Below are 9,356 nucleotides of genomic sequence, written 5' to 3' on the forward strand. Positions count from 1 at the left end.
GAAGGGGAAATGAAGTCATGAGAGTCACAGTCACGATCCATAAGACCAGAACCCTGAGGATGGAGACAGCACTACTGGTGAGCTTGACTTCCTTGGCATGAAACACACAGCTTAGAAAGTTCAAACTCATTGTTGAGATGAAACATGGTTACTTACCAATGACCACATGGCCACAAACCTAGAGTAAAGAAAAGACAAGCTCTTTATCAATCAAATAAATTATTAGCTGAGGGTTACTCATATAAATAAAAGCAAAATTAAGAAATGTGTTAATTTTTTTTCTTACTAAAAATATCTTTTTGCCATTGCTGCTTGACAAATAGGGATTTCTAATAATAAATCAAATATAGATTAATTGGGGGGACACTCTTTCTCTGTCATAATCACTTCACTTAACATTTTGCTCTTATATGATTAGAAATGCTGAAATAAAATGTCAAGTATATTTTGGAAATTAGAGTGCAAAAATAGACAGCTGGTGACATTAATGTGGCAGAGTGGGGTTTCCTTTCACTCCCATCCCTCTTGCCTTGTCTCCTCACTCCTTCTGTGGTGGGATGGGAGGCATCTTACATGAATAGGAAATTAGACAAAAACATCTTTATTGTGATCGTATCAGTCAGGACAGACAACAATGCTGTGGTGGTAACTGGTCCCTAAAGCTGGAAGGCCCAGTGCTGCAAAGGTTTATTCCCTGTGCCTTCTGTGTCCACCGCCACTTGGCAAAGGCTCTGCTCCATGTCTTCTTTCTTATGGTACCCAGGCTGAAAGAGTACCCACGATCTGGAAAGATGTTTTGCACCATTGTTGTTCTCATTTTAATAAAAAAAAATTAAGATTTTTTTTTTTTACTTTTTAAAATTTTGCTTAGAGAAACCTAATGTAGCCATAATTTAAACCCATTTTTCACTGCTATAGAAACTCTTCTCTTTGCAAAAATAAACAAAGGTATTCACTGTTTTTTTTTTTTTTTTGAAAGGCAACCTACTAGAACCAAACAACTTAGGGAAACACTAAAATCTCATATATCAATTGGTGAATGCTTTCTGAATTAAAACTAAAGTGAATAATGGTACTAAGAGAACACAATTACAAGTACGTATTTGCAACCAAATTAAAGTCAAAGTAAATGATACTTTCCAAAGGCAAGTAAAATATTTTTAGACTATATGCATTTTAAAAAATATTTATGCTATTATTCCTTTTTGACTGTGTAGAAAATTAAGTTCTCTGTCTTCTAAATTAAGCATGCCTTTAGATTTAGAAGGATTATACAATGCTTACATTTCAAATACATATTTTATAGCATACTCATTTAACCATCTCAATTACCTTATTTAACATTCAAATAGCACATGTATTTGCAATATACTTTGCAAACAACCCATTACTTCAGTGTACATTCAGTTCACAACATGACATAAATATTAAAACATTGGGGAAAATGATCTGGTTATGTCTCATGCAATGCTTTGCCATGGTTACTAACTTGTGTTTTCAATATTCTCATCAGTGGTAAAAATGACTGTTGAATTTTTAGGGTTCAGACTTTCATTTGAATAAGCAAATGTAATTTTGCCTGATATCCCAAATACAATATGCATTATATGCTTGTTTCGAGAACTATAATTACAGAATCTCTGCTTATAATAAGTAAACCTGAAATTGTCTAGCATTGGGATGCCTCGGTGAATAAAACAACTTATTGAAATTGGAAAAATCCTGCATTTTCCTACTTTAAAGCTACACATTTCCCAGAGGACAGCACTTCTTTATATCAAGTCATAAAGAACACTGGTGTTTTATCTGGATCTGAACTTAGTATCTATAACAATTTTAAAAAACAGAAAAAATTATTGAAATTTTCCCATAGTTAACAAGATTATAACACTAAACTGTTTAATGCTAAGACATCGTAACATAGTCAAGGGCAGTAAAAAATGGTACAGAATGAAATTGATTTTTCATTAACTATCCCACAGGAAGCTTTCATATGTCCTTTTAACATCTGTTTCATCTACACTTTCATAAATGTGAGTAGCTCCTTCATCTAGTTCCAAATGCATCGATACTTGGGATTCATACTTTTGTCTATACAAACCTAGGAAAGTAGAAGCTTTTTCTAACTCATTTGAACCATCTCTGGTGGAAAATCTTATTAGAAGATATATAAGAAAGTAAAGGCAACACTCTGTTGCTCTTGATTTAAATTTTTTTCTTTTCTTTTTTTTCCAAGGCTGAGGACCAAACTCGAGGTCTTGTGCATGTTGCCATTGAGCTAAAATCCCAATCCCTGTAACTCTTGGTTTGAAAACAGCAAAGATACTACTCAAAGCAATCGATAGACTTAATACAATCTCTATCAAAAAATGCCAATGACATTCTTTATAGCAATTTTTTACAAACTCCTAAAACATGTATGCAACTACAAAAGGTCTCTCATAGCCAAAGAGATCTTGAGCAAAAAGAACAAAGGTAGTGGCATCATATCACTCAGCTTTGAAACATCCTACAAAACTATAGTAATCAAAACACTGGCCTATAATCAGGCATGGGAATTAATGGAACAGAGTAGAGAGCCTAGAAAATAAATCCACCTATTTACAGCCAACTGATTTTCAACAAAGACACCAACAACACCCATTGGAGAAAGGGCAGTCTCTTCAATAATTGGTGCTAAGTGGGAAAATTGACTCATAAAGGATCAAAGACTTAACCATAAGCAACCCAAAGTTAGGAACTACTAGAAGGAAACATAACGTAAATTCCTCAGAACTTTAGTGTGGGCAAAAAATATTTTTGATCTGACCCAAAATTATAGGCAACAAAAGCAAAAAATGACAAATGAGATTACACTAAACCAAAAAGCTTTTTGCACAGCAAAGGAAATAATCAACAAAATGAAGAGATGAACAATATAATGGGACAAAGTATTTGCAAACTACTCATCTGAGAAGGAGAACATATAAGAAACATAAAAAACTCACCATTAATAATAACAGTATTAATCCAACATATAAAAGGGTAAATGAGCTGAACAAACATTTTTCAAAGAAAGATAAACAAATGCCAAACAAGTATATGAAAATGCTCAACATCATTAATTACCACGGAAATGTAAAACCACAGTGAGATATCATATCACCCTGGTTAGAAAAAAACAAAACCAGTAAATGCTGGTGATATTAAGGAAAAAGGAGAATTCTCCTGCTGTTAGTGGGTTGTGCAAATTAGTTACAACCATTATGTAAAACCATTGGAAATTTCCTCAAAAAACTAGAAATAGAGCTACCAGATAATCCAGCTACACCACTGTGTATATATCTAAAGGAAAGAAATCACTGAGTCAAGGAGACATTTCCACTCCCATTGTTACTGCTACATTATTCACTATAGCCAAGATATGAAACCAATCTAAAAAATGTCTACTGAGAACAAATGGATAAAGAAAATGTGAGATATTTGTACAATAAATTATTATTCAGCCAAAAAAAATGAAGTACTGTCATTTGCCACAACATGGATGAGCATGGAGGACATTATATTAAGTGAAATAAGTAAGTCAGGCACAGGAATACAAATACCACATGTTCTCTTATACATGGAAGCTAAAGAATTTTATCATGTAGAGAGTAGAATAGTGGAAACCAGAGGCAATGGAGTATGGAGATGGGGAGATGAAGAGAGGATGGCTAACAAAGAAATAAATTCCAATGTTCAATAGCCCAGTAGGGTGACTATGGTTGACATAAATTAATTGTGTATTTCAAAAGAGCTAAGACAGATCATTTTCAATGTTCCTGGAACAAAGAAATGACTAATTTTTGAAGTGATAAACATGCCAATTACCCTAATCTGTGCACATTGTATGCATATATTGAAATATATACTGAAGAATGTGCAACTATGTGTCAATTAAAATTTTTAAAAATTAAAGAAAACAACAAAGAGCACCTTTCAGTATCTATGTTACAATGTCCAAATATGCTGATAAAATTTATTTCTCCTCCTTAAAACATTTGTCATTTTTCACTCTCCCCAACTTTCCCAAAGAATCCCACTGGACACTTAAGTAAACAATCAATATAAAATATGCTGCTTTGGTTTAATGCAAACACATGCACATCCCTTCTTTGAGTGCTTCTCAGCACCCCCTGCTGTACTGCAATGAAGAGTTAATACTCGTGAGAACATAGATAGGATGGTTCTTGGAACCAGGCAAATTCAATTTATTAAGTAGGCATTTCCAAGGTTTTGAAAAGTATTTGAAACATCTTCATGCTATAGAAGTCAATGACAAAATCTGATCAAAGCTACCTTTGGCACCATCAAAATGTTTTACAAATATAATACTTGTTTACTTCCTCTTCAGAAGTTGTAGAGATTTAGACATCCAGATCATTGCCACTGACAATTCTTTATTAAGCCAAATGTTTCTACCAGCCTATAAAATATTTTCATGTCACATTTCAAAGCAGGTGGAAGTTTTCTGCATATAAAATATCAGTTTGTGATAAAAGCCAGATTCCCTATGATCGTCAAAATTTTGTATGCTTCCTTGATCACAGCCTGGATTGAGGTTTTCCATTGTTTCATTTTGTACTCTATTTGTCACCGGCCCACTTTGTAATTTTAAAAATCAACAATTAGGAGGAAGAACAGTGGAGAAATGTCATTAATAGAGATCAATGCACACTCACTACAAAGGCTAAGTATAAAAGCTTACTGTAATGATATGGAGGGTTTGCAACAGAGCTGAAAGATAGGTTTACCGTGGAGAAAAAAAAAATTCCAAGATCTGTAAGTATAAAATGGAAAACAAATCACAAAGGGAGGGAGTAAACTTCAAAATGGGGCATACAGACACTGAACCATTCTTCCCTCTTTTTTTTCTGAGGGCTTCTTGACCAGAATTATGGGCAGATAAAGACAACTTCAGTGTCAAACTTGCAATGATCACATTGACACTGCTGGTGGGAGTGCAATGTTTTTGGAAAATGACTAACATAAAGAACTTTAGAATTTCAAAAAAGTTCACTCTCTCCTGGATTAATTCTAAAGCTTAGCCAATTCTAAGAAAGCTATCTTAAAGAAGCACTTCTAAGTAGGCAAAACGATGTTAGGCTCCAAGATATTGTTTAGGGATTGGTTACAAACAATGAATAGAAAGATAATGCAGAAATAGGAGACTCATAAAAACACATAACTTTTCCCAAAGGAATACAGCCTTCTAAAGTGAATACTCCTGTGGAGGGTGTTGCACGGACTGAAACTGAAGCATCACAAATCAAAACTACCTTGAGATTCCACTTTGCCCCAATTAGAATCATTACTATATTAAAAAAAAAAAAGAACAAATCCTGATGTGGGGAGAAAGGAACCCTTATCACTGTTGGCGGAAATGTAACTAGTTCAGCCACTCTAGAAAATAAAATGAAGATTCCTCAAAAAATTAAAAATAGAACTACCACAGTATTTAGGCATACCACTCTTGGATGTACCAAAAGGAAATAAAGTTAGCATATGAAAGAGACACCAGCATGCCTATTTTTATTGTGGCACTGTTCATAGTAACCAAGCTATGAGATCAGTCTAGGTATCCACCAACAGATGAATGAATAAATAAAATATGGTAATATATATAATGGAGTATTAAGAAGAATTAAGAATTCAATCATGCAATTAAGAAGAATTCAGTCATGTTGTTTGCAGAAAAATGGATGGAACTAGAAACAATTTTTTAAAAGAATAACAATCTAGTCACAGAGAGACCTATTGTGTGTGTTCTCTCACATGTGGAAATTGAGGGGGAAAGGAGAAAAGGAACTATTAGGGAAGAGGAAGGGGACCTAGGATAAAGAGGAGGGAGGGGAGGGAAAGAGAGGGTAGTAGTGTTCTGGTTTAGATGATGTGTCCCAAAGCTCATGTGTGAGACAATGCAAGAAAGTTTAGAAGTGATGACTGGGTTATGAGAGTCTTAACCTAACAGTGTGTTAATCCCCTGATAGGGATTAATTTGGTGGTAACTGTGGGCAACTGGGTTGTGGCTGGAGGAGGTGGGTCTCTGGGGGCATGCCTTTGGGGTTTATATTTTTGTCCTGATGAGGAGAGCTCTCCCTCTCTCCTCCTCCTCCTCCTCCTCCTCCTCCTCCTCCTCCTCCTCCTTCTCTCTCTCTCTCTCTCTCTCTCTTTCTCTCTCTCTCTCTCTCTCTCTCTCTCTCTCTCTCTCTCTCTCTCTCTCTCTCTCTTCCCCTCTCTCTCTCTCTCTTCCCCACCACCCCCCACTTCCTGGTGCAATGCCTGAACTGCTTACCCCCACCACATTCTTCTGCCATGATGTCCTGCCTCACTTGGGCCCAGAGCTATGAATTGGGCCATCTATGAACTGATACCTCTGAAACCATGAGCCCACAAATAAACTTTTCCTCCTTTAATTATTCCTGTCAGGTCTTTGGTCACAGTGAGGAAAAAAAAAAAAAAAAGCTGACTAAAGCAAGTAGGGAAGGTAGATATGACTATACACATGCATGGAAATGTCACAGAGAAACCCATTAATTTGCAAAACTTCCATGAGTTAATATTTATATTTAGAAAAGAAAGAAACACAACATAATAAAATGACGTCTAACACAAAGAAGCTAAAACTATGCCTAAGCACAGAATGAAATTGGTGCACATTGGTTTTTCTTTCGGTGGTGGGACAGCATTTCTCATTCTCTATACTTATTTGTCTATAAAGAACATGTTTTACTTTTCCAATTAAAAATCCCTGATAAATGTTATCTCTAAATAAATAAACCAGAAAGCCCTCTGTAGAAAGTTAAATGAGGACAAAGCCCAAAAGAGGAAGTAGAGCAACAAAGTGATTATTTTCTTTCTCCCATCAGCTAAATATAGTACCAAGATGTTGATCCAGCCCATGGGTTTTCCTACTTCTAATGAGGGGCCTGCCACGGCTCTCTGTATAAGGATCTTTATTATTCAGTGCAGGACAGCAGTCAACGCTCAGTCGGCAGAGTGGATTAGAAAAGGAGGCTGCACACATTCCTCAGTTTATCAGCAAATCCAGCAACATGCATTTTCTTTTTCCCCCACTCATGAAAACTAAAACCTTCAGTCTCTCTTACTTCTGAGCTGTGGGCTAAGAGGCCACCTCTGTCCCCTCTGCTGCTTGCTGGTGGGCAGGCAGCTCAGCTCCACAGGATTTTGTTGTTTACTGGTAAAGCTAGTGGGTCAGCCAAGAGCCAAGAAGTACATAGGCAATTTCTTTGAATAATAAGTGAGTAAGGGTGTGTGGATATAAAAAGATAAAAGAAAAACTAAATTGTATCTCTTTCCAGGGAAAGAAGAACAGCTTAGCCACATGTGAAGTATCAAAATCTGTGACTATGTTTTTATTTATTAGTTATACATGACAGTAGAATGTATTTTGACATATGATACATATATGGAGTATCACTTCTCATTCTTCTGGTTGTAAGCTTTGACTATTTTTTTAAAGTCCTTGGAAGTATTTTACTTCAGATTGAAAAATGAACAGTTTCCGCACTACTGTGCATTGCAAGATACACAGTATTCATGAATACAATGCTGGTCATTTGAGAAAATGTGTGCATACCTCAATTTCTCCTCCATGCTTTTTTCTTTTAGAAAGATACTGTTTACCAAAAAGAAACTTCAGCAAAAATTATTTTCCCAATAAATTTACAAAAACCTAAGAATCCCAATGTAATCAAGATTATCTTCCTGCTACCTTTACCTTAATATAATCACATGCTTATGGGAACACTAATATTCACACCCTGCATGTACATTTACTTTCTACGGTGAGAGTGATTCTTTAAAAAAAAAAAAAATATTTCAGTGTGGTAAATGTAACAAGGATCTCTGCAAATATTAAGTATCTGAAATAGGCAGTTAATACTGCTGTGACTATTTTTAAAGGCTAAATATTCCGAACAGTGAGGTAATTCACTTGATAATTGTTTAGGGTTTTTGTTTGTTTGTTTTGTTATTGTTGTTGTTTGTCTTTTTTATTTTATTTTTTATTTTTTATTTTTTGGTTTTGGCTTTGACAGAAAAGCTTAACTTGGCAAATAAAAGCCATAGCCCTCTTTATCTTTTCATCCTGCTTTCTTCATTCCTTTCAAAAAGTCCTTTGGGAGCTACTGTCAAAATAGAACCTCCATAGAACCATATCTGACTGTAATTAGTTTCCTTTGGTTCATCTGTTCAAAAACACTGATTTTAAAACAAGGGCCGAGATGTCTGGTTGACATCTTTTCTTTGCTTTTTTTGCAGCTGACCCAAGAGGCCCTTCTCCGCATTATTAAAGAACATCATTCTGTAATTTAGTCACTAGAATGATAGCAGTTATAGTGCTTACTTATAATTTGGTTAGGACCTTTGTGAGCAAAGAGAAAACTGATATGAAAGAAAAATCAATCAATGTTCCCTCTAAAGGAATATATTATACCTCTTCATATAGCGACTGAAAATATGAGTGCTCAAGAAATATTTGGTGAGTCCATGAAAGTTGTCCTTATTGTTCTAAAATCTTTCCATAGGTAAAATCCATGACTTTGTTTCTTCTAGCATGTAGCACAGTCATGGTTACATAATAGGTTCTAATCATTTTTTCAGGTAAATAAACAAAAAAATGATCTTTAAAAAAAACACACACATAAAATCTGCTCAGCAAGTTTTATGCAAGCTACTCAAGAATACCATTATATTTTTGCCTCTACATTCTTCTGATATCCAATTGCCTCTCATAGACTGATATCCAATCTTCTCTCCCTTTTGAATTTCATCATAAACTAGGACTCTCCACTTACACCAGCTTGCACTGAATCTAAACTTAAGTGTGAATAAATAGAAATCATGACACATGAGCACCCTGCCCTTCTTTGTGAGCCCTGCCACACCTGAAAGGGAATGAATGCATTTGCCCCAAGAAAATATTGAACCCCCAGGTACACAGATAAAGAAATCAATAATACTTTACATGGGGATTTAATCAGAAGCAAGGCAACTGTTTTTCAAGTCTAACTTTTTCAAAAATATAAAAATAAAACAGATTATACAGACTTTCAAAGTATGTCTGAAACCCCCCAAAACAATGCTGTCTGTAAGATAGAAGTGGTATAATCTAGATGGCTCCATGTAAATGTTTAGCATAAGGCATTCAAGTGATTTAAGGAGTTATTCAGAGCAGCAAGTGATTTCTCAGGGCTCTGTGAGTAAACTGACAAGCTAAATAACTTAGTTATCAATGCAAACATTACCCATCAATAAGAAGCAGGATTGGGAATTAGGTGTACCTAAGGAAAACTACTGGTTCTTTGGAAGTTCTA

This window comes from Ictidomys tridecemlineatus, chromosome 7, assembly GCF_052094955.1.
Source record: "Ictidomys tridecemlineatus isolate mIctTri1 chromosome 7, mIctTri1.hap1, whole genome shotgun sequence".
Lineage (NCBI taxonomy): Eukaryota > Metazoa > Chordata > Mammalia > Rodentia > Sciuridae > Ictidomys > Ictidomys tridecemlineatus.